General features: G+C 40.4%; 1 protein-coding gene and 1 non-coding gene across 3 annotated transcripts in view; both read left to right on the top strand.

Moving 5' to 3' along the window:
- ZNF704 (zinc finger protein 704) overlaps window positions 1–22668 on the top strand; it is a 253235-nt gene that overhangs the window by 129738 nt on the left and 100829 nt on the right. The window lies entirely within an intron of this gene.
- LOC115899812 lies at window positions 6772–6906 on the top strand. The gene has a single exon (XR_004059415.1). It is a non-coding gene; the product is annotated as a U11 spliceosomal RNA (small nuclear RNA).

Genomic DNA, 22668 nt, shown 5'->3' with positions numbered 1-22668 from the left:
ATAAGATTAAATTGTATCTTTTAAATAATAATATCCCTGGTACATAATCAGCAATGAATGAGTAGTAAATAACAATATCATCATTGTTTCCATTGTAATGGAAACTTATGTGTTCACAGATCTGGGTACCAGGAAACTTTGGTTGTTCTTAGAGGGAGTGAGATACAATGCTCTTGGATATTTCTCTCTTGAGATCCAAAAGACTCGGGTTTCTGGTGCAGCAACATGTGTTCTTTGAGGGGCTCTGATGATACTATAGGGAGCTACATTTTTTTTTTTTTTTTTGAGACAATGTCTCCCTCTGTTACGCAGGCTGGAGTGCAGTGGTGTGATCACTTCTCACTGCAGCCTTGCCCTCCCAGGCTAAAGCCATCCTCCCTTCTCAGCCTCTCAAGTAGCTGGGACTACAGATGTGCACCAGCATACTCAGCTGATTTACTGATTTTTTTTTTAGAGATGGGGTCTTGATGTGTTGTGCAGGCCTGGTGTTGAACTTCTGAATTCAAGTGATCCTCCCTCCTTGGCCTCCCAAAGTGCTGGAATTACAGATGTGAGCCACTGTGGCTGGCCTTCAGCTACATTTTGCTATAACATGAACTGCTGTTTGTGGGTACTGTTGTTTGTGCATTTCTTTCCTAAAATATTCAGTGTCCTGGGACTGAGTTTTGGAAAATGGTAAAGCCCAGTCATGTGAAGCCATGGTTCTCAAGCCTGGAAGCATGCTGAAATCACCAGGGGAGTCAGGGAAGCACTACAGATGCCTGGATTCTACCTAGAACTCAGTACTTGGAATAGTTCAGATTGAACCTGGATGAGCAGTATTGAGAACCTGAGATTTAGAGACACTGGGAATCACTGTTTCTCAGTAGTCATGTCTGTTTTCCTCAGCTGGACCCATTCTGTTCTATTTTTTGGGTTTTTTGTTTGTTTGTTTGTTTGTTTGTATGTTTGTTTGTTTGTTTTTGAGATAGTCTCACTCAGTCACCCAGGCTGGAGTGCAGTGGCATGATCTTGGCTCACTGCTGCCTCCACCTCCCAGGCTCAAACAATTCTCCTGCCTCAGCCTCCCGAGTAGCTGAGATTACAGGCGCCTACCACCACGGCTGGCTAATTTAGTAGAGACAGGGTTTCACCATGTTGGCCAGACTGATCTTGAACTCCTGACCTTGTGATCTGCCTGCCTTGGCCTCCCAAAGTGCTGGGATTACAGGTGTGAGCTACTGTGCCCAGCCCTGTTTTTTCTTTTCTTTCTTTCTTTCTTTTTTTTTTTAAGTGTTTTATTTGCTTTGGATTTCAATAGAGCTGGATATATCCTGGAAGTCGAGTGGATGCAAATCTTAAGCCGTGGTGGGAAGGGACACTATGGAAGGAGTGACACAATTGAGTGCCTCCTTGGTGCTAGACCTGTGATGAACTTTTACCCTATTATCTTCTGCTAATTGTTGTTAATTTTTTACAACAATTTACTATATTGGTCAGATTAGGCTGGGTCTGCCATGGTGACAAGCAGCCCCAAATCTCAGTAGACTTAAACAGCAAAGTCTTTAATATATTTCTGGCTTATGCTTCATGTCCATCCAGGATTCAGGTAAATGTAGCGAGGAAGAGAACACAGAGAACTGAGCACCAGCGTTAGAGAAGCAACACTTGTCACTTCTGCTCACGTTCCATTGACCCAAGCAGATCATGGGGTCATGCCTAACTGCAGGGGAACAGGGTTTACAATCTATCCTAGGCCTCGAAGGAGGAGGCCTTGTGAACAGTCTTTAAGACCTGAACAATGAGAATGGTTTTTTGTTTGGCAGCAAGTCAGTTTCTTTTTGCATTTATCCATTTATGAAATCCTAAACCAGAATAGGTATTATATGGAACTATTCTGGGGCTTTCAGAAGTGTTCATATTTCATGTCAAGTGGAGTTAATTTGCATACATACATATCATTTCATAATTTTAAGAAATTTTGTGGAGGGTTTTCAAAAGAAATTTAATACTTGTTTTAATTTTCTGTTATAATTTTAGCATGGGAAAATGGCTGCAAAGCTGCAGATATTTTTGTTCTTTCCTTTTCTATATTTGTTGAGCTAGTTAGAGGTGACTGCACATACCAGTGCAGAGGAAATACTTACCCAAACCACTAAATGGCTGTCCTGCTTGGTGTTGCATTTGTGGGAGATACTGGCTGTCCTGTTAGTATTCTACATTACTGAGCACTCAGCTCCATGACAAGATATTAAACTGAAAGAAATGTTAAAATTAGTTCAGAAAATACAATCGTAAGGAAAAGAAAAAACAGGAAGAAGAAAGTCAGGAAAGACCTTTTAGGTTTGGGAGTAGACAGGAGAGATGTTTGTTTTGCTCATTTCTGGTAGACAGTGGCATTCCACAGTTCGAAGCCAAGTAAGTAAGACTGGAAGCTGCTTGCTCAGGGTATACACACTAAGGTCTCTGCCTACATCACTTCTCCTGGAAGTGAAGAGCCCTGAAATTCCCAGGCGCTAGGTGTTCATGTAGCAAAACAGCAAATGCTAGAGAGCATCTCTCATGGGGTCTGCCTTTGAGGATCGGAGAGGCCTGGCTATTTAGCACTGCGTATTTTTTCCATCAACTCTGTAGCTGACTTTGGGCTTTAACTTTTCTCAGGGGTTACTACATGTTTGGGGAAGCTGACGGCCCCAGCTTGAATGATATTACTTTAAACATTTTTAAAACATTCTGTCCTTTTCAGATAACTTTGCTTCATTGCTTCCTTCTTTGTAAAATGTCCCCTTAGAGAGTAGGACACGTTTTATTCATTAGAATTGGAAGGGGAAAAAAGCATTCCATTCTTTAGAGCCACATCCAGTGTTCACTGCTTTTGAAGAAGGAGGGATGTTTGACACAGAAATGCATCAATGGGGAAGGCCACATTTAACTTTTGTTGTTTGGGCTCAGCACTGGAACCAAACCAGTTTTTCTTGTCCCCCCCCCCCCCCCCTTTTTTTTTCCTTTGGTCCAAGTGGCAGAAAGCCCAGAAATATAAATTTGCATTGCCAAGAGATGGCTCTAAATATAGTGCTGGTGGGCAGGAAGATTGTTTCCTTATGAATGCAACTGGTGTGTGCTGTATACTCCTTGCCCTCCTCCAGCGGGAAGGAAGAGTTTGGCTTTGCTGCACCACAAGCCTCGGGCCCTCCTGGCTGGAGGAGTTTAGAAACAGGAGCCTGGGGAGATTTGCTTTGCACTGTAATCTCCAGCCAAGACGTGCAGATCAAACAGTCACTACCTAGCTGGCTGTTTTATTCTTTAGGATTTAGGAGTATAATTAAACACATAACAGTGGCCAGCTTTTAGAGACTGGGAAGAAAGCATTGTGTATGCCTTGTTTAAACATAGATTGTTTGTAAAAGGTATTTTAAAAAAACATTGCTTTGCCTTGTGTTTGCTTGGAAATACGGGAGGAGTTGGCTGGCTACTGTCTACCAGCCAGCTTTGAAACGTGAATACTTTTTACTTTTTCACCAGGGCAGCATTTTGCTCTTTCCTACTGCAACTGAAAGGAAATGGAACTGGTGGGATTATTAGACTGGCTTGAAAATGCTAACTTTAAAAGTTTTTTTTTTTTTTTGGCCAGACACGGTGGCTCAGGTCTGTATTCCCAGCACTTTGGGAGGCCGAGGTGGGCAGATCACCTGAGGTCAGGAGTTTGCGACCAGCCTGACCAACATGGAGAAACCCCGTCTCTACTAAAAATACAGAATTAGCCAGGCGTCAGGACGCAGGCCTGTAATCCCATCCACTAGGGAGGCTGATGCCGGAGAATCACTTGAACCCGGAAGGTGGAGGTTGCGGTGAGCCGAGATTGCACCATTGTACTCCAGCCTGGGCAACAAGAGCAAAACTCCATCTCAAAAAAAAAAAAGGATTTTTTTTTTTAAGTTTACCCCCAAAGCAGAGCAGTCTAGCATTATAAAGAGCTTGACTCAAAACCTCCTACTGTTCTCTTGCCCTCAGCAATTAAATAAAATATACTTTGAAACCTCAGCTTGTATATCAGATTGCCCCAAAGGGATGGAGAGAGCTGGTTTGATCATTGTATTGGTCCAGTTCCTTGATAAAGGTTTACTTTATCTCACTTTGTTGTTGTTTTTTTTTTTTTCTTTTTATCTTTTTTCCTTGGCAGTGGATATAAAATGACAGCTTTGCAGATTAATGTTGATTTGGCTTTTATGGTAAAAGCTTATTATGCCTAAGGAAATACTGCAAACTAGCCAGTGCATTTATATAATGAAATCATCTGTGTTTAATGTATTAGCATTGAGTAATTAAACTCAGCCTATAGTTGGTTCTAAAATGCAGTGCTTCTTAACAAGAGACTGTTAACTCAATAACAAGCAATGGGTAGATCTCATCTCAGAATCCTGGCTGGGGCTGGGCACGGTGGCTCACGCCTGTAATCCCAGTACTTTTGGAAACGGAGGTGGGCGGATCACCTGAGGTCAGGAGTTCGAGACCAGCCTGGCCAATTGGTGAAACCCCATCTCTACTAAAAAATTACAAAAATTAGCCAGGCATGGTGGTGAGCACCTGTAATCCCAACTACTTGGGAGGCTGAGAATCACTTGAACCCAGGAGGCGGAGGTTGCAGTGAGCCAAGACCGCGCCACTGCAGTCCAGCCTGGGTGACAAGAACAAAACAAAAAAAAGAATCCTGGCTGACTTCAAGTCATGCCACTCACACCACTTGAAGGACAGCAAAATAGTGATTTTTGATGCTGAAAGATCACACTTTAGCATCAAGCAATTTCGGGAATCTTTACATGTATGTACTTTTAGATTCCACTGATTTGGAAAATGCAAAGGAGAAACAGCTGCTGGGAATTAATGCTTATGTATGAGTTTTTATTTTACTCATTATAATATCTTCCATGTATATTTGGAAAATAATTCAAATATGTGGTGGGTAAATTGCAGCACCTGAAACAGTGCTTGCCTCATATTAGCATTTGGTAAATAGTTTTGACTGAAAATTAAACATTGTTCAGTCAAGAGACAGTTGTTAGTGTCCAAGCAGACGGACAGAAACTTCAGACCCACAGGTTAGAAACCAAGATCCAATCTATTTCTCTTCCTCTCTTCCTTATAGGGCTCTTGTGATGTCACTGTAAACAAAGACCAGGAAAGAACCAGCACACTGGCCCTGGGAGTCATTCTTTGGTCAGGGAAGGGCACCCTAGCAGTGAGAAGTAGTTCACTGCCCACCTAGCTTTACAGTGTGATTATTTATGTCATTTCAAGCTGACAGTTTAAAGACTTCCTCCACCTTGCCTCTTCTGTAATAAATATGTCCAGATACTAAGATTTGAGTGGTTAAAAAAAAGCAAAACTTTTCCCATTAACATTGTTTTGTTAAAACAGGTTATCTATGTTGCGGGAATAAACGTTTTCCCACACAAGAATTATTAGAGTGATTCGTTCATAAATATTTTTATTTTTCCTAAACTGATTTTTAGTTGAAAAGGTTTGTTTAGGAACAGTCACCCCAAGATGTCTTCAGAGATTCCTGAACTCCTCAGCGCTGTGCCGTCCGGGATAGTAGCCGCACATGGCTTTTGACCATCTGAGATGATGCTAGTCGGAACTGGGATGTGCTAAAAGTTTAAAATAAGGCCGGATGCAGTGGCTCACACCTGTAATCCCAGCACTTTGGGAAGCTGAAGCAGGTGGATCACCTGAGGTCAGGCGTTCAAGACCAGCCTGGCCAACGTGGTGAAACCCCGTCTCTACTAAAAACACAAAATTAGCCAGGTGTGGTGGTGTGCACCTGTAATCCCAGCTACTCGGGAGGCTGAGGCAGGAGAATTGCTTGAACCCAGGAGGCAGAGTGCAGTAAGCCGAGATCATGCCATTGCACTCCAGCCTGGGCAACAAGAGTGAAACAACTTCTCAAAAAAAGAAAAAAAAAAAGAAAAGTTTAAAATACATGCTGGATTTTGAAGAGTTGTATGAGGAAAAGGATATAAATTATCTTGTCAATTTTTAATATTGATTTCACATTGAAATATTTTGCGTATGTTATACTAAATAAGATATGTTATTAAAATTAATTTCTCTCCTCTTTTTTTTTTTTTAGTGTAGCTACCAGGAAATTCAGAATTACGTGTGTGGCTTGCATTGTGTTTTTATTGGGTAGCATAGAATTAGAGTTTGAGGAGATCCCACCCCTCTGAGTCAGAGTGAGAAATCATCCCTGGCCTCCAATTGCACACAAGTTGGCAGTCATTGCCTGTGGTGCCAAACCCTGTTCCATGTTACAGCTGCCTGGGGGGATGTATGAGGACTGTGAGACCATACCTTGGCTGTGCAGGCAGGAATATCCTGAACTCCTGGCCTGATATCATTTGCCCATCCAGGAGGAGTTCTTGATTAGCCTAAAGGATAGTTAACTAGAAGCTTCCAGGGCGCAGGACTAAGTTCAAGTTAATGTTAAGGTGATTCTGTGAGAAGGCAAACATCTTATACAGTGCAGGTGAGGGAAGATTCACGCACCTGGAACCATCCAGGCTAGTCAAGTTCGGCCTGATAAGTCACCTCTGGTAAACAGGGAAGGAGGGTCCACCCCTGGTTCAGTTACTGACACCATAGGTATAGTCACAGGCCAATGTCCTGCTGCTCTCCACAGGGACCCTTTTCCTTGGAAGAGATTTACCAAATGCTAATTGAGTGTTTGTTAAATGTTTACTATGGGCCAAGCACTGGGTTTTTCTCTATGCATTAAACATGTGAATAAAGGGAAAAAAGGGCTTCTGTCTTGAGTGGCACACATAGGACAACTCGATTTCTCCTCATGCAGAATAAACATCAAGAGATTTTTGGAAGCATAACTTTTTGGTAGTTGGGCAGCTGGTGATCATTGGTCCCAGCACCCTTACTCCTTGTCTAAATCAGAGGTTGCAGCTCTGGTCATGTTATATTGGACGATTCCACACACTAAACCTATGTAGTAGATCCTGCCCCACCTCAGGGCTATGTGATAATGATATATGCTGTTTCCACACTGTGCGACTACATGCTATCTTATTGGTTTAAATGGTGTAGGTGACCATAACACAACAGCAAGCATCCTGTGTATATAAGTACAGAAAAGATACAGTAAAAATCACCATAAAAGACAAAAAGTGGGGTCAGGTGCAAGGGCTCACACCTGTAATCCCAACGCTTTGGGAGGCTGAGGCAGGAGTATAATTCAAGACCAGCCTGGTGAACATAGTGAGACCCCATCTCTACGATTAAAAGAGTAAATAAAGGGCTCCTAATCTACTAGGGAGGTGAAGGCTGTTGGTCATTTGCAGGTAGTTAAAATTATATAGTTGTTAGGAAGTAGATGGGGCCATTCTGTTGTGGGCACAGGGACTGAACTCACATCACACCTCACTCATTAGTAGATGACCGTAGATATCAAATTGCTTTAAACGAGTTTCTGCGTCTTCACTGCTGAATCCCCAGCACCAGGAAACATGATTGGAACCATTAGTTGCTAAATAAATAATTTGTTAAATGAACCAATGTTTGAATGGAATTTCTGCATTTCTCCTACTCCCCAGAAAAAAGGGCCTGACCATGTCTTTCAGAGGCAGCCTAGAAGCTGGAGAAGATGTCTCAGAACTAGTCAACTTCCTTCTTCTCTCCCTTCCTCCTTTCTTAACTTCCTTCCAAATTTTGGTGTCTTTCCTGACTCTAAGCCAAGTTCCCCTCACCAGTCTGTCTCTCTGTTTCCAGAACTTTTTCCTACTATTTTCCTTGGGTTCTTTCCACCCAAGAGTAAGTTGCTTTCACTCCTGCTATTTGCTACAGCAATGCCCATTCCCCTACCATTTCCACTAGTCTAAAATATGGATTTTACACAGTATTTTAAAAAGTGATGTTGCTAATGCATTGGTTTGGGCCTAGGGGGATCTTGTGAGATCTTTCCAGGCAGAGGTAGAACTCTAAGGTCAAAAGGATGGTTGCCTACAAATATGAAGGCACTCATGCTGGAGCTGAGAGGACTGGATGATGGCCTTAACTCAGATGCCATGACATCAGATAGCTGCCTCCTACTGTTGGTCAGTTTCTCCCTTCAAGGAACAAAAACTCCCCATTCTCACTTCACCAGACACATTTCTTCTATTTACATGAGGCTCTCAAGCATACTTAGGCTGGAGAAGAGGGTTCCATTAGACTTTGCATGGTGCCTGTTTTTATTATACCAATTATTTTGTTCTGGTTATACCCTTGCCATTATTTTGGGAATGGGCATTTCTACATCACAATCTCTTTTCTTCTGACAATCCAGGAAACATCTCTGACTATAAAACAGATATTTTTTAAGATGGAGTATAGCCTTCACATAAAGCCTTGCTGTTTGTAGGAGAATTGCTATATCTAACAACTATTGCAACTTCCCAAGAGGAAAGTGAAGTGCTTTAAACATTTTTTCACTGTGGCTCACGCCTGTAATCCCAGCACTTTGGGAGGCCGAAGTGGGCAGATCCCGAGATCGGGAGATCAAGACCAGCCTGGCCAAGGTGAAACCCTGTCTCTACTAAAATACAAAAAATTAGCCAGGCATGGTGGCATGCACCTGTAGTCCCAGCTACTCAGGATGCTGAGGCAGGGGACTCGCTTGAATCTGGGAGGTGGAAGTTGCAGTGAGCCGAGATCGCGCCACTGCACTCCACCCTGGCGACAAGAGCGAGACTCCATCTCAAAAAAAAAAACTTTTTTTTTTCAAAAATCTACTTAAATGGTTCAAAGTTCTTGTGGTTGGAGTGGCTTTCATCATAATTGCTGATGCAATCATAAAGTCTTCAGTCAGCCTGAGCGTACACCATGGAATGAGGATGTGCTGAATGTAGCCTGTATTTCTCTAATGACATCCTTCATCCAAGTTTATTTTAATGCCACAGTATTTGGAAAGAGGAATTTACTAAGCCCTTGTCCCCAGTCTCACTCCCTACTTCCATTTTTCGGAGGTTTGTGTAGCATATAAAATAAAAGAGCAAATGCAAATCAAAAGTCTTCCAGCAGAGCTAGTGTTTTGTACTGTTTTGTAGTTCTGGCTATTTATGGTATAAACTATATTCAAGTCCCATGAACAGGGCTTTTCAATTAGCTTGAAAAAAATTATTAAATGTGTGGTGGGTACCAGAATAGCAAGATTCATGGTTATTTGGAAGGCCTGTTTTATGCTTTGAGGCCACTGTGGCCTACCACAGAGCCTACACTGCAGACTGTGAATTTAGCAAATCCCAGGGACTTGCCTGGAAGTCAGAATTGGTCCCATATGATTAAAAACAGTTTATTCAAGTACCCAGTTTCTTCAAGCAGAAAGTTAGAAGTGTTGGGACCAAGGAAGCAGATAAGGAAAGTCCAGATGAAGCACATATTGGGAAGACAGCATATTGTCAAAGACAGTATAAACTGGATTCAGGACTACACAGTGATTTTCCAGTTTAATACTATTGCCTTTAAAATAGTAATTGTGCTGCTTTATATTATGAAGGACTTTATGGACTGATTGATGTTTACTTCCCAACTATATTTTCATTTCACCTTACTAATAATGTGAATCGTGAGGACCTTTTGCCTGGTTTACTCTGCAGACTGCATTTAAATGCCTTTCTCCAGGAAGCCTTCTCTGACACACCCCTGAGACCAATCTCCTTGCCACCCAGGACTGAGTTCCCTATTGGCCATAACAGTGGGTCCTGATCCCTCTCACAGTACCTGAATTCGCATGATTATTTGTCTGCTGCCCCCATCAGACTTATAAAAGTACTTGAAAACATAGGTTCTATCTAGTTGGTTCTTGTACTGCCAAACTTAGTATATAATACCCAGCGTGTCATAGGTGCTGAATTTACTTGAACTGTGGAGGCAAAAATGAGGTTCAGAAAACTTAAACATCTTGCCCAAGGTGCTAGAATGTGAACCCCATAAAAGTAAAGCCTCAAACTATCACATTCAGTACAATATCCCCAACATCTAGAAGAGTGCTTTGCACAGAGTAGGTCCGAAAAAGGTTGAATCAGTGAATAAAATGGGTAATAGACCAGGACATAAACCCAGGTCTGCCCTATCGAAACCCTGTACTTTTTTATATTACGTCCAAAAATATATACTATGCTTTCTCTTCAGATGGTACAAATCTTTCGCCTTTTATTATACATCCAAAAACATGAAAGGCGATCGAACCTATTTAATAAGCCTCCCACATGCCCAACCCTGTGTAAGAGACTTTCTTGTTTATGATTTTATTTAATGTTTCCAACAGTGCTGGAAACATTGTATGAGGTTACATTTCACTTGGGTTAATACCTGAAAGCATAGAGTAGGCATTTGTTTAATTTTATAAGAAGTTGTCAACCAGTTTCCCAAAGTGATGGTTCCATTTTACAATCTTCACAACAATCCTGAGAAAGTCTGAGTTGTGAGAAAGTCTGAGCTGTCCTAGGAAATTAAATCTACTTTCCCTTGACAGAAATGTATTTAATCAGTTAAGAGTAGTTGAGACAATTTTGATGTTTTCCTTATCTTTCCAAAGGGCCTGCTTGTTCCTGTTTTGTACACTCTGTCTTTAGAATCTGCGTGGTTCTGAGCTCGTGTTTGACTTCATTTTGAAGTACAATGTTTTTGCAGCTGTAATCCGATATGTGGAATTTGGTCATGCTCATGTGCATTTACTGGTATTTTCAGATATGAAAGCACTTCCAAAATTATAAAAAGAGGAATTGCAGAGGAATATTTTTAATGGACACATTCATACATAGTAATCCCCTTGTTGTGATATGCATGTTTTCTAGCAAAGTTGATTGTACATTTTATAGAGTATTCTATTATTTACATGTTTAAGGTATATCACTTACTTAAAACTTTGGTTGAGGTGGGTGGCCAGTCTGTTAAGATACTGGGTATTATCCATACGTAATGGTATTTCTCCTGAAGATGTCATTTCCCCCTCATAGTTAAATTTACCCTCAGAGCATTTTTCTAGTCCTGGAACTTAGCTGCATAATTGCCACAGCCCTACCAACCAAAACTAAGCAATTTCTCCCTGTACTTGAGAATTCCTTGAATTGAAATTTCTCTGTCTTGACTATCTATAAAACTTAATATAGTCTCTATCTATAAAGACTATAATATAGTCTCTATAAAGCTTAATATAGTCTCTATCTTGACTATCTTTAAAGCTTAATATAGTCAATGGTAACATTGCAGAAGTAGGGGCTGCCATCAAAAATACAATGTGACGTGGCTTTAAAATTCCATAGGAGACCAGAAAGAAGTAAAACTATTTAGTTCCTGGATTATGACTTTGGAAATTTGAAATGTTTATATCAAATAGATTGAGACACTGACACCTATATTTTCAGCAAAACTAAGGAAAAAACAGAATGCTGCAGGAGGTTGTAAGAATAGAAGAAATGGGTGTCCTCTTAAAGCACACAGTTTTTACTCTAAACTTACTTAAACATTTTTAAAATTGATCATTCAAATTGTAAATGTTTTTCTTAATTATTGACCATAGATTTTTTAAAGTATAGTTTTTAATACATACAAGTGTCATTTCTGTTTGTTTTGTATTACTTTCATTTTCTCATAGCCATTTACTACTACAAGGGAATAAGTAAAAATTTAGGTACTTATGAGCTTTGAGGATCAGTGAAAAATAAAGACATAATCTGTTTGTCTTCTAGTTTAAACCACAGAATTAGCTACTTGAACATTTAATATTGGTTAGTTCATGTGTGTCTCCTCATTACTTCTGGCCTCCCCAATGGTAAAAGGGATGGTCCATTAGTTAAGCACATTATTTTGAGCAAAGACCACCCTTTCCCTGGCTCTGTGCATAAATAAAAGCGTATTTGTGCCAGTTGAGTGCACTTGTGAATTGTGATGAAGATGTCATGTACTAATTTGCAGCCAGATTAGATTATGACAAATTTAGCAGGGATGACACGATTATTTGAATGGAGATTTGAAATTTTTCATGATTTGAAAGTCCCCGAGCCCTTTATTCTCATGAATGATTATACTCTGCAACAAGGGAGACTATATTTAATGATGTGATTAGCAGTTTGTGACATATTTCATTTTGTGTTCTCATGTGATTGAGTTACTTTCAAATAGTACCTTGGGGAGATGAATTAACTATTTTAGTGCCCTAGGATTTAGTTTAATGAAGTACTTCTCTCCATGTTGCTTCAATGTTCTAGAACAGTGCCATCCAAATATATATATATGTAATGTTGCGAGACACATGTTTTTTTCAGTAGCCACATTTTTAAAAAGTGAAAAGAAATAGGTGATATTAATTTGAACAATATAAATTTAACCACCATGTCTAAAATGTTATTTCAATATGTAATCAGTATTTTAAAAATATTAGTGGTGTAGTTTAGATTATTTTTTTAAATATGTCTTAGAAATCTGGTGTTTATTTTAAACTCACAGTACATCTCAATTCAGACTAGCCACATTTCAAGTCTAGAAAAGATCTTCCTGTCTTGCAGTCTGGAAGCCTCACACTGGGTTTTGCTATGAAAATTACTAAGTTTTGTTTTTTCTTAGAGTCACATTTCACTATCTTTAAGTCTTGAGATCATTGAAAAGGGAAGTTTTGATCATTATAAAAGCCAGCACTTGCTGAACCATCCACTGTGTGAAGCATGTTACATCTTTTCATTATCTAATTTAATTTTCACAGGGACCCTATAAAGTTAGACATCTCTATCTCTGTGTTACACGTGAGGAAATTGAGACACAGAGATTGATCTACCTGTTTGAGGTAACATTGGGTAGTAGGAGGCACAGTCAGGATTCCAATCCAGGTTTGCTGGGCCCACCCCCAGCTCTCTGCTGAGAAAGGAATGGAGACTCCAGGCATGCTGGCTGCTGAGCTACCAGGAGCCATTCCAGATGAGTGAGAATGGAGGGTATGTGGAGCAGCAGCAGCCAGGAGAGCCACTAGGTCAGCGCTGAAGCCCACCTGCTTCTCTGAACATCCCAGACATGTGTTTCTCTTTCTCCAGACAACATTTAGTTTATATTTATTTATTTATCATTACATGTATAGAGGTTTACCCACTATTAGTTTATATTTATTTATCGTTACATATGTAGATGTTTACCCACTAAGTTCATACAAACACATCCTTAAGCATGTTTATAAATTTGGCTGAGTACCTATGCCTCATATTGTTGAGATGAGTAACTCCTTAACCTTTACACTGATAAGAACCTGTTAATGTCATTCAAACATATTTTTAATATGGAGGTGTTTTCTTTTTAATTTTAATAGGAGTCTTTTTTTTTTTTTAGGCAGTTGCAAGATGTAATAGAGTGAAAACAGAGCTCCCATACAAAGGCAGGGGACCCAAAGAGGGTAGCCGTTGCCAGCTCAAATGCCTGGGTTTATATCCTGATCATTGTCCCTCCCCCTGTGCTCTCAGGAGATAGATGATTGGCTATTTCTTTACCTCCTGTTTTTGCCTAATTAGCATTTTAGTGAGCTCTCTTTCCTACATGATTGGTCAGGTGTGAGCTAAGTTGCAAGCCCCATGTTTAAAGGTGGATGCGGTCACCTTCCCAGCTAGACATAGGGATTCTTAGCCTAGGAAATCTAGCTAGTCTTGTCTCTCAGTACCCCCTCTGAACAGGAAAACCCAAGTGCTATTGGGGAGGTTTGCCGACGACGGCTCTAACTGCTTCCTGGTGAATTGGGGCATAGTAGGGGTCTTGCAGTTGAGATTTCCTCAGGAGGGGTGCCTTTGATGTCATCAACATCAAAGCATGGGCTAGCAGGCCAGTCCAGGGGTCTGTGGTAGATCTTAGTCATGGACTGCATCTGGGGCTCCATTTGAAGAACTATTTGTAGTTTTAGAGCTTCGATTCTGGGAGAGACAAACTTAACAAGGAGGTTAAAGATACAGGGATTGAAATGTATGGCCTGCAGTGCAGGGGATTATTTCCTGGGCACACTTCACAGGCCTTGACTATCTGCTTGATAGTTTTGAAAAGGCCTGGTCCAGTGAATAATGATTTGGCCATCTGATGGGTGCTATCAATGCCTAAGTGAAAGGTTTGGTGAAGGGTTTTAAGTAATTTTCATTGGTTAGCTGCAGGCAAAAGTATTTTCCCTTCTTCAGTGGCTGGACATCCTGAGGGGAGGAAACTGTGTCCTCGTGAGGTTCCCATTCTATTTCTCCTGCTGAGTACTGGGGCTTGGTTTCTTGGAGGGGACTAGGGGTCCTTCTATAAGTATTTCTAATGGAGGGTCCCGCCTCGTGGCTCTTTTGGCTTCAATATCTGCTTGGCAGTTTCCTTCTAGTTCCCTTTTCTTTCCTTTCTGATGACCCCGGCAGTGTAAGACTGCCACCCTTTAAGTTTCTGTACAGCCAATAATAATCTCCCAATGGCTTCCTGATGTTTGACAGGTGTTCCCTCGGAAGTTAGGAATTCCCTTTCTGTCCATGTTGCTGTGTGGGCATGGAGCACTAGGTAAGCATACTTAGAGTCTGTATATATATTTACCCTTTTTCCTTCTCCTAATTCTAGTGCCTGAGTGAGGGCTATTAGTTCTGCCAGCTGAGCGCTAGTTCCTGGAATGAGGGGACTACTTTCAAGTATTCCATTATCACTGACCACTGCATACCCCACTTTTCAAAGTCCTTTTTCTACAAAGGAACTTCCATCAGTATACAAGTTGAGGTCAGGATCAGTCGAGGGAACCTCTAGAAGGTCCCCTCAAGCAGCATAGGTTTGAGCAATCACCTGTTGACGGTTATGTTCTATCTTTTCTTCATTGTCTGGAAGAAATGTGGCTGGGTTAAGAGTTGCACAAGTACGCAGTCGCACCACTGGCGCTTCAAATGATAAAGCCTGATATTTAAGCAAACGGTTGTCTGACAGCCACAAGTCTCCTTTAGCAGTGAGTATGCCGTTTACATCATGAGATGTCCACATAGTAAGATCTCTTCCCTGTATTATTTTAACTGCCTCAGATACTAAGACTGCTACTGCCGCCACTACCCGTAAACAGTGAGGCCAACCTTTGCCATTACATCAATTTCCTTCCTCAGGTATGCCACGGGTTGCAAGCTGGTCCCTCGGACCTGTGTAAGGACTCCTAGAGCTATTCTCGTTTTTTTCTGTGACATAAAGAAAAGTCTTGCCCCGTTGGCAGGCTTAACACTGGGGCTTGGATTAGGGCCCTCTTAGGGCCTGGAAAGCCACTTCTGCTTCAGGTGTCCATCTTACTAAATGGATATTGGCTTTCTGAGTTTCCTTAATTAGTGTATATAATGGCCTGGCTATTTCGCCATACCTGGGAATCCATATTCAGCAGAGAAGCCTGTTATGCCAAGGAACCCTCTTAGTTGCTTTAGGGTTTTGGGATGAGGATAAGCCAGTATAGGCTGGATACATTCCTCACTGAGGGCCCTGGGGCCTTTGGATAGTTTTAGCCCTAAGTATTTATGTAAGCAGAGCTGAGCCTTTGGTTTGGAAAACTTGTAGCCACAGGTGGTGAGGAAGTTTAAAAGCGCTTGGGTGGCTTGATGGTACAAGGTTTCTGAACAGGTGGCTAGAATTAAATCATCCATGTACCGAAGGACATGAGTGTCCAAGTATGAGAACTGGCTCAAGTCTTGGGCTGATGCCTGGCCAAATAGATGGGGACTATCCCTGAACCCTTGGGGTAAAACAGTCCAGGTGAGTTGAGACGTTGGGTTCGAAGGATCTTCAAAGGCTAACAAGAATTGAGAGTCAGGCTGTACAGGGATGCAGGAAAAGGCATCCTTAAGGTCCAGGACTGTAAACCACTCTGGTTCCTCTGGTATTTAGGAAAGCAGAATATAAGGGTTAGGTACAGCTGGGTATAGAGGGACAACAGCTTCATTGATAATCCTGAGATCTTGCACTAACCTCCACTGTCCATTGGGTTTCTATACTCCTAAAATAGGAGTATTGCAGGGGCTATTGAATGGTTTTACTAGGCCTTGGGCTTTGAGGTCCTTAACAATTTTTTGGAGTCCTTGTTGGGCCTCAGGTCTAAGGGGGTACTGCCTTTGGTAGGGAAAGGAGGTGGAATCCTTTAGTTTAACTTGAACAGGATGGGCATTCTTCACTCATCCATATTGTCCTTCTGTTGCCCGGACTTCAGGATTAATTCCTTCCTCAAGCAGGGGACAACAAATGGATGTTCCTTCTCCTATATTCAGGTATATAATGGCCCCTGCTTTTGCTAGAATGTTTCTCCCTAACAAGGGAGTGGGGTTTTCAGGCATAATTAGAAAAGCATGTGAAAAGAGTAAAGTTCCCCAGTCACAGCTTAGTGCCTGGGAGAAGCATCTACTGACTGCCTGTCCTAGGACCCCTTGGATAGTGACAGATCTGGAGGACAGTTGTCTGGGACAGGAGAGTAAGACTGAGAAGGCCGGGCCAGTGTCCAGGAGATAGTTAACCTCCTGGCCCTCAATGGTCAAGCATACCCAGGACTCTGTGAGGGTGATGGCATGGGCTGGCACTTGCCCCGGGCACCCTCAGTGCTGCTGCTGGATCATCTGGTTAGTGGCTTCTGCTCAGAGGACCTTCATCCCCCGAGGCAGTGGACCTTCCAGTGATTCCCTTGATATAAGGGGCATGGATGAGAGGGCAGCTTATTTCTATGTGGACAGTCTTTTTTAAAGTGTCCTTGTAGACTGCACTGGAAGCAAGCCCTATTAGGCATTCAGTTTGCCCAGCTTTTCCCTTTTCCAGAGTGTAATAGGAGTCATTTTAATAGAAGTCATTTTCTTTTTCCCTGGAGTTTGTAAGTAGGGATCTAGAGCTAGGAATCTCCTAACTGCAGACATAGGTAAGGAGAAAGAAACTAGCAGGGTCTTCCAAGCATACTTTCTTGCTAGAAGACTGAAGAGAAGAAAAATGTTTTTCAGCATAACCGAAACAGGTGAACTAGAGTCTTCTCTTAGAAGACTTTGCCAAGCCTCCCTGAGTTTGTTAGCATACTGAGCATAGTAGGAACTAGCCCTTTCCTTTGGGCTGCTTCCATTTCTACATCTACACAGCAAATAAGAGAAGGGGAGGAGAAATAGGAGAGGAGCTTGGAGGCTTTCTGCCCACTTCTCCATAAGTTAGCTGTCTTATCCTAGGGAGACATAGTTCCAGTTTAACCAAGTGTGGGACATCTCTCTGAACCATCTGAGCACCTGATGTATAGAATAGATTGCTTGAAAGACTATCGTGGTTTCTCCTGGAATCTGGGCTTCCAAATGCCCAAGATTTGGAGAAAATGACTTATGTATGACCCAGAAATATGATGTATAATCTTTGATATGATGAAAACAACCCATTACTTTAGCAATCCAAAAATTATACTCATTACCTGAGTGGATTTTGGGACTGAGTATTTGCTAAATAACCTGAATCTTCAGTTATAATTGCTCTTTAAAGTATGAACAGGGAAAGAGTAAACTAACAGTTCCAGCTTGTCCTACCCTTCTAGCCTGCAGGTTCTATCCAGTCATGCTGGTGTGAGCCCTGTCATTACTCATATTTCATCCCTGGATCTGAGCATTAAGGGACTGACGACCTTAAGTTTCGGCATCCATGATAGACATTCAGGACAGTGTTGATAACTTGTAAGGAGGAAGAGTCATTTTCTTTTCAGCCAGTAAGTATCTGCTGAGTACCTGTATACCAGGTGCTCAGGGGAGACAGAAGTACATGTGACAGATACACATCTGGGAAACAACAATATTCAACGAGATATTGTTGTTTCAATACAATTCAATACAAGCAAGCTCTGTATTGCCCTTTCTACCAAGTTCTTGAAAATCTTGTAGAATATTAAAATATATTTGAATTATATTAGCAGGTTCTTATCAATGTAAAGGTTAAAAGGTTCAGTGAAGAAAAAAAAAGACTCTAGAGTCAAACCAACCTCATGTCAAATGCCAAGTCTCACTAGCTGTGTCACCTTGGGTACAGTACTTAACTTTTTTAAGCCATGTATTTATCTAGAAAGTAGGAACAACAATAGTCCTTATAGGATTGTTGTAAACATTGAATAATAGAATAAATGTGTGTGGTTTTAAAATGTGTCTATAAAAAGCTTTTTTAGAAAAGAATCCCAAGTGTAATATATGCAGATACTCCTTCTCCAGGAGGTAGAGAAGGAGTATCTATATCCCTGCACCTTAAGTTTGGGCTAGACTTAGCGACTGGCTTCCAAGGAAGACATGTGGAAAGGGAAAAATACTTTACCTGGAGAAACTGGTAGATATCTCTTTGACCAGATGATCAAGTTAAAATGATCAGAGAGAATGTACCTCCTGAAATGGTATGATGAAAAGGGCACTTCATCTCTATGGTAATCTTTTCAAAAACTCATAACCCCAGTGTGACCATGAGAAAATACAGCAGACAAACCCAAATTGAGGGACATTTTTAAATACCTGACCAGCACTCCTCAAAACTATCAAGGTCATGAAACACATGGAAAAATTGAGAAACTGTTCCAGACTAGAAGAAACATGCCAACTAAATGCAATTTAGTATCCTGGATTTGGATCTTGGAAGAGAAAAGGGGGCATTAATGAAAACATTAGTGAATCTGAATATAGTCGAGAGTTTAATCAGTAATAGCCTACTAATGCTGCTTTCTTAGGTTTCACAAATGTAGCACAGTAACATAAGATAATATTAAGAAAAAATGAAACCATGTGAAGGGTATATAGAAACTCCCTATATTATTTTTGCAACTTTTCCTTAAATCTATCATAAATCCAGAAAAATTATTCTAAATAAAACATTTATTTTAAAAATATATGTTCACAAATTCTTTCATACCCCATTCCTTCAAAAAATAGAGAGATTGCCTCTCCTTGAGTATACTGTATTTAGTGTTTCACTTCTGATTAATAAAATGTGGCATAATTGATGATACGTAAATTCCAAGACAAGGTCATAAAACCTGCTCTGTCTGGGATCACTTGCTCTGGAGGAAGCCAGCTGCCATATCATGAAGTCACTCAAGCAGCCTTCTTCACAAAGAGGCCCACAGGGTAAGAGACTAGGTCCCCCTGCCAACAGTTAGCAAGGGACTGTGTCCTCCTAGCAACAGTCATGTCAGTGAGCCTTTTTATAAAAGGACCATCCAGCCTCAGTCAGGCCTTCTGACAATTGCAGTCCTGGCTGATCGCTTGCCTGAAACCTCATGAGAAACCTTGGAGCACTCAGCCAAGTGGCTCCCAAATTCCTGACCACAGAAACTGTGAGATACTAATCTTTGTTGTTTTAAGCCACTAAACTTTAAGATGACCTGTTATATGTAAATCGATAACGAACATGAGATGAACCATGGTTAGCATATCACTTAATGTATGTGGGTATGCAATAAATTTTTGTTTCTACTATAGCATTATTGTTCAAAAACTGTTATTTTTCTTCCCCTGATGTTCTGGTCCTCCCATTTCCTCTCTACTTGGAACAGTAATTCTTAACCCTGGCTGGATATGAGTATCACTTGGCCAGGTTTTTTAAGAAAACACCAGGGCCCAAAGCCCTAGACCATATTAATTGAATCACAAATTATGGGATGGAACCTAAGCACCAATTTTTATTTATTTATTTTTTATTTCAATAGGTTTTGGGGGAACAGGTGGTGTTTGATTACATGAATAAGTTCTTTAGTGGTGATTCCTGAGATTTTGGTGCACTCATTACCCAAGCACTGTACACTGTACCCAATATGTAGTCTTTTATACCTTACCTCCTCCCACTATTTCCCTGAGTCCCTGAAGTCCATTGGATCATTCTTATGCCTGTGCATCCCCGTAGCCAGGCACCAATTTTTTTTTTCAGTTCCCTTGTAATTTTCATGGGCAGCTATGATAAAGGACTACTGTAGAAACAGTAACGTTCCTGTAATCCCAGCACTTTGGGAGGCTTAGGTAGGCGGGTCATGAGGTCAGGAGACCAAGACCAGCCTGGCCAATATGATAAAACCCTGTCTCTACTAAAAATACAAAAATTAGCTGGGCATGGTGGCGTGTGCCTGTAATCCCAGCTACTCGGGAGGCTTAGGCAGGAGAATCGTTTGAACCAGGGAGTCAGAGGTTGCAGTGAGCCAAGATCACACCACTGCACTCCAGCCTAGTGACAGAGCGAGACTCCATCTCAAAAAAAAAATAACAAAAAAGTAATGTTTAAATATGGGCTAGCAACATTCTGACTTCTGAACTTAGGAGTAGAAAGTTATATTTCTTGATATTTTATCAAAACAGGCTTTATGCATAAGAGAAAATGTGTTGTACAAAAGAGATTCAAAAACTGTCCATTGAAATAGCATGTGATTATATGTAGCCTTCTTTGAAGAAAGTTAAACAAGCTTTACTAAAGGAGTTTGCCACTTGACAGGCAGAAACCACAGGACAATTCTATAGACCTTATGGCAGGAAGCATACTATTTGTAGACAGTATTTCAAACGGTAGTTAATGCTTACTTGGTTAGTATACTAAACTGGAATTCCTTCCTTCCTGTTTATATTTTCTTTCTCTTTGTAAAGCATACATACCAAAGCAACATTTGCTGCATATGAGTTTAAGAAAATCACCTGCTGAAGATAATTTTCTAAGAAAAAATAAATTACTAGTTTGTTTAAATAGAAGGTCTGCATATTTTATATTGAAAACATGGAGCCATGAAATAGACAACCTACAATTAGTGTGGAAGAGTTTATCATTTCATCCCATTGTATAACCCATGGAAAAAAAATAATCTATGTGTCGTGGCCAGGAACCAGGTCTCTACCAAAATGAGTTTTGACCTTTCTATTTTGTCATCTGAGCAGCTAATTTACCAAAACGGAGAAGCAAATGGTAATTCGTGGGCTAAGCAGGCTCATCGCTGTCCAATGAAACTCCTTTACTTAGATTTGGACACTAAGTTGAATATATTTAAAAGGCATTTGTTGACCATGGGTTTTGTGTGGGAACTTTAGAAGATTTTGAAGATTCTGCCCCTGGCTCAGCAAGTTTGTAACACCACTGATAAAATGGAAGACAGTATAGGACACTTTGAGTTTTTGCTTTCTAAATCATGAGTAAAACATAATTTCAAAGAACGACAAGCATGGATCAGGTTGGACAGAAAAGATGTGTAGGAGAAAGTAGCATTTGATTTTCATAAATAAGAGTAGTAGGTCTTTGATATTTGGTGACCAAGTCATGGGTATAGTTTGGATAGGTAAGGAGGAAAGAGAGCACCTAAGCCAGAAGAGAATCACAACAGCAAAACTAAGCATCATGTTGACAGTGGTGACATGACTAACTTATATAAAGTAGAGGTTTATTTCAAAAGTAATGGAAGTGATTTTGAATAAGTAGATCAGGACCAGATGATGCTGAAGCCTTAAAGGCCAAGGTGAGGACTCAGTAACCATTGAAAGTTCCTGAGCAAATTGAAATTGGGGGGATGTGTATAGAAGTAAGAGGAGAAGGAAGTAACCTGCAGGATGGTTTCAAAAAAGTAAAACAATAGAGGGATTAACAAATCTGAGACACAGTAGAGAAAATTAAGAAACTTGATTAATTGGAAGCATGCTCTCCTTTTAAGGGATATGTCCTAGACTGAGGGCCAGCTCCAAATGGTAGACAGCCATCAATAGATAGTGACGACAGTGAAAATACAATCAACAAATAACCTACTTTGAACATTCGAATCTAAAATTTGTAAATTAGGAATTATAATTTTATAATCTTATAGTTCAAGTGGAATACATGTTAAAACTTATAAAGGTATTGTGATAAAATGCTCATCTTTCTATTGTAGATAAACTGTATTTCAACAGGAAATAAGGTTTTATCTGCAACATACATATACTTAAAATATTCCTTTTAAAGTGGCAGCATCACATCTAGAAATTTGTTTCTTCCCTTTCTAATAAAAATTATCTGAATTTGTAAGTTCCAGTTTATCTTGTTCAGTATTATACTGAACAGTTAGACATCTAATTCTTGTTACGGATAGTCATAGTACTTCAAATATAAGACTTCCTTATATGTTTGAAACTTTCCTTCCTTTCATCTTTTAGTTAACTAACCATTAGGTAGGCATCCTGATATGGTAATATTAAACAATCCAGAAAACGTAGAAATATTCCCAGGGGCCTGTGGACCTTTCCATATGACTTGAGTATCCGTACAACATGGCTACTGGTTTTCCACAGAACAGGAGTCTGTGTCCTTCTCTGAAGACTAAAGAGAAGCAATGGCCAGCTTGTCTAGTGATCTGATCCTACAGGAAACTGCTTGACAGTCTCTGTAGAAACGAGTTGTTTCTATCAATAGTGGTTTCTCACATTTTGCTATGACCAGTTGACTTGTCATAAATGAGTAGATTGGCAGTTTTTCAAAACATCATCTGGATAATACTGGTTCGTATCATATGGGAGTGGTTTTGAATAAGTTATGCTATCAGATCCATAGCAAAAAACTATGCATATGGTCTTTTGTTTTCTGAGGTGACTATAATTCTAGATTAGCTAATAAAACAATACAAGGATTTGTACTTTTTTTGTAAGGTTCAAAATTTAAACCAACCTTCTCTCTGAGAACAATAAAAGCTGGCAAAATATACTAAAAGGAATT

The sequence above is a fragment of the Rhinopithecus roxellana genome, chromosome 9 (genome assembly GCF_007565055.1).
Source record: "Rhinopithecus roxellana isolate Shanxi Qingling chromosome 9, ASM756505v1, whole genome shotgun sequence".
Lineage (NCBI taxonomy): Eukaryota > Metazoa > Chordata > Mammalia > Primates > Cercopithecidae > Rhinopithecus > Rhinopithecus roxellana.
This window is presented reverse-complemented; position numbering and strand designations above follow the sequence as displayed.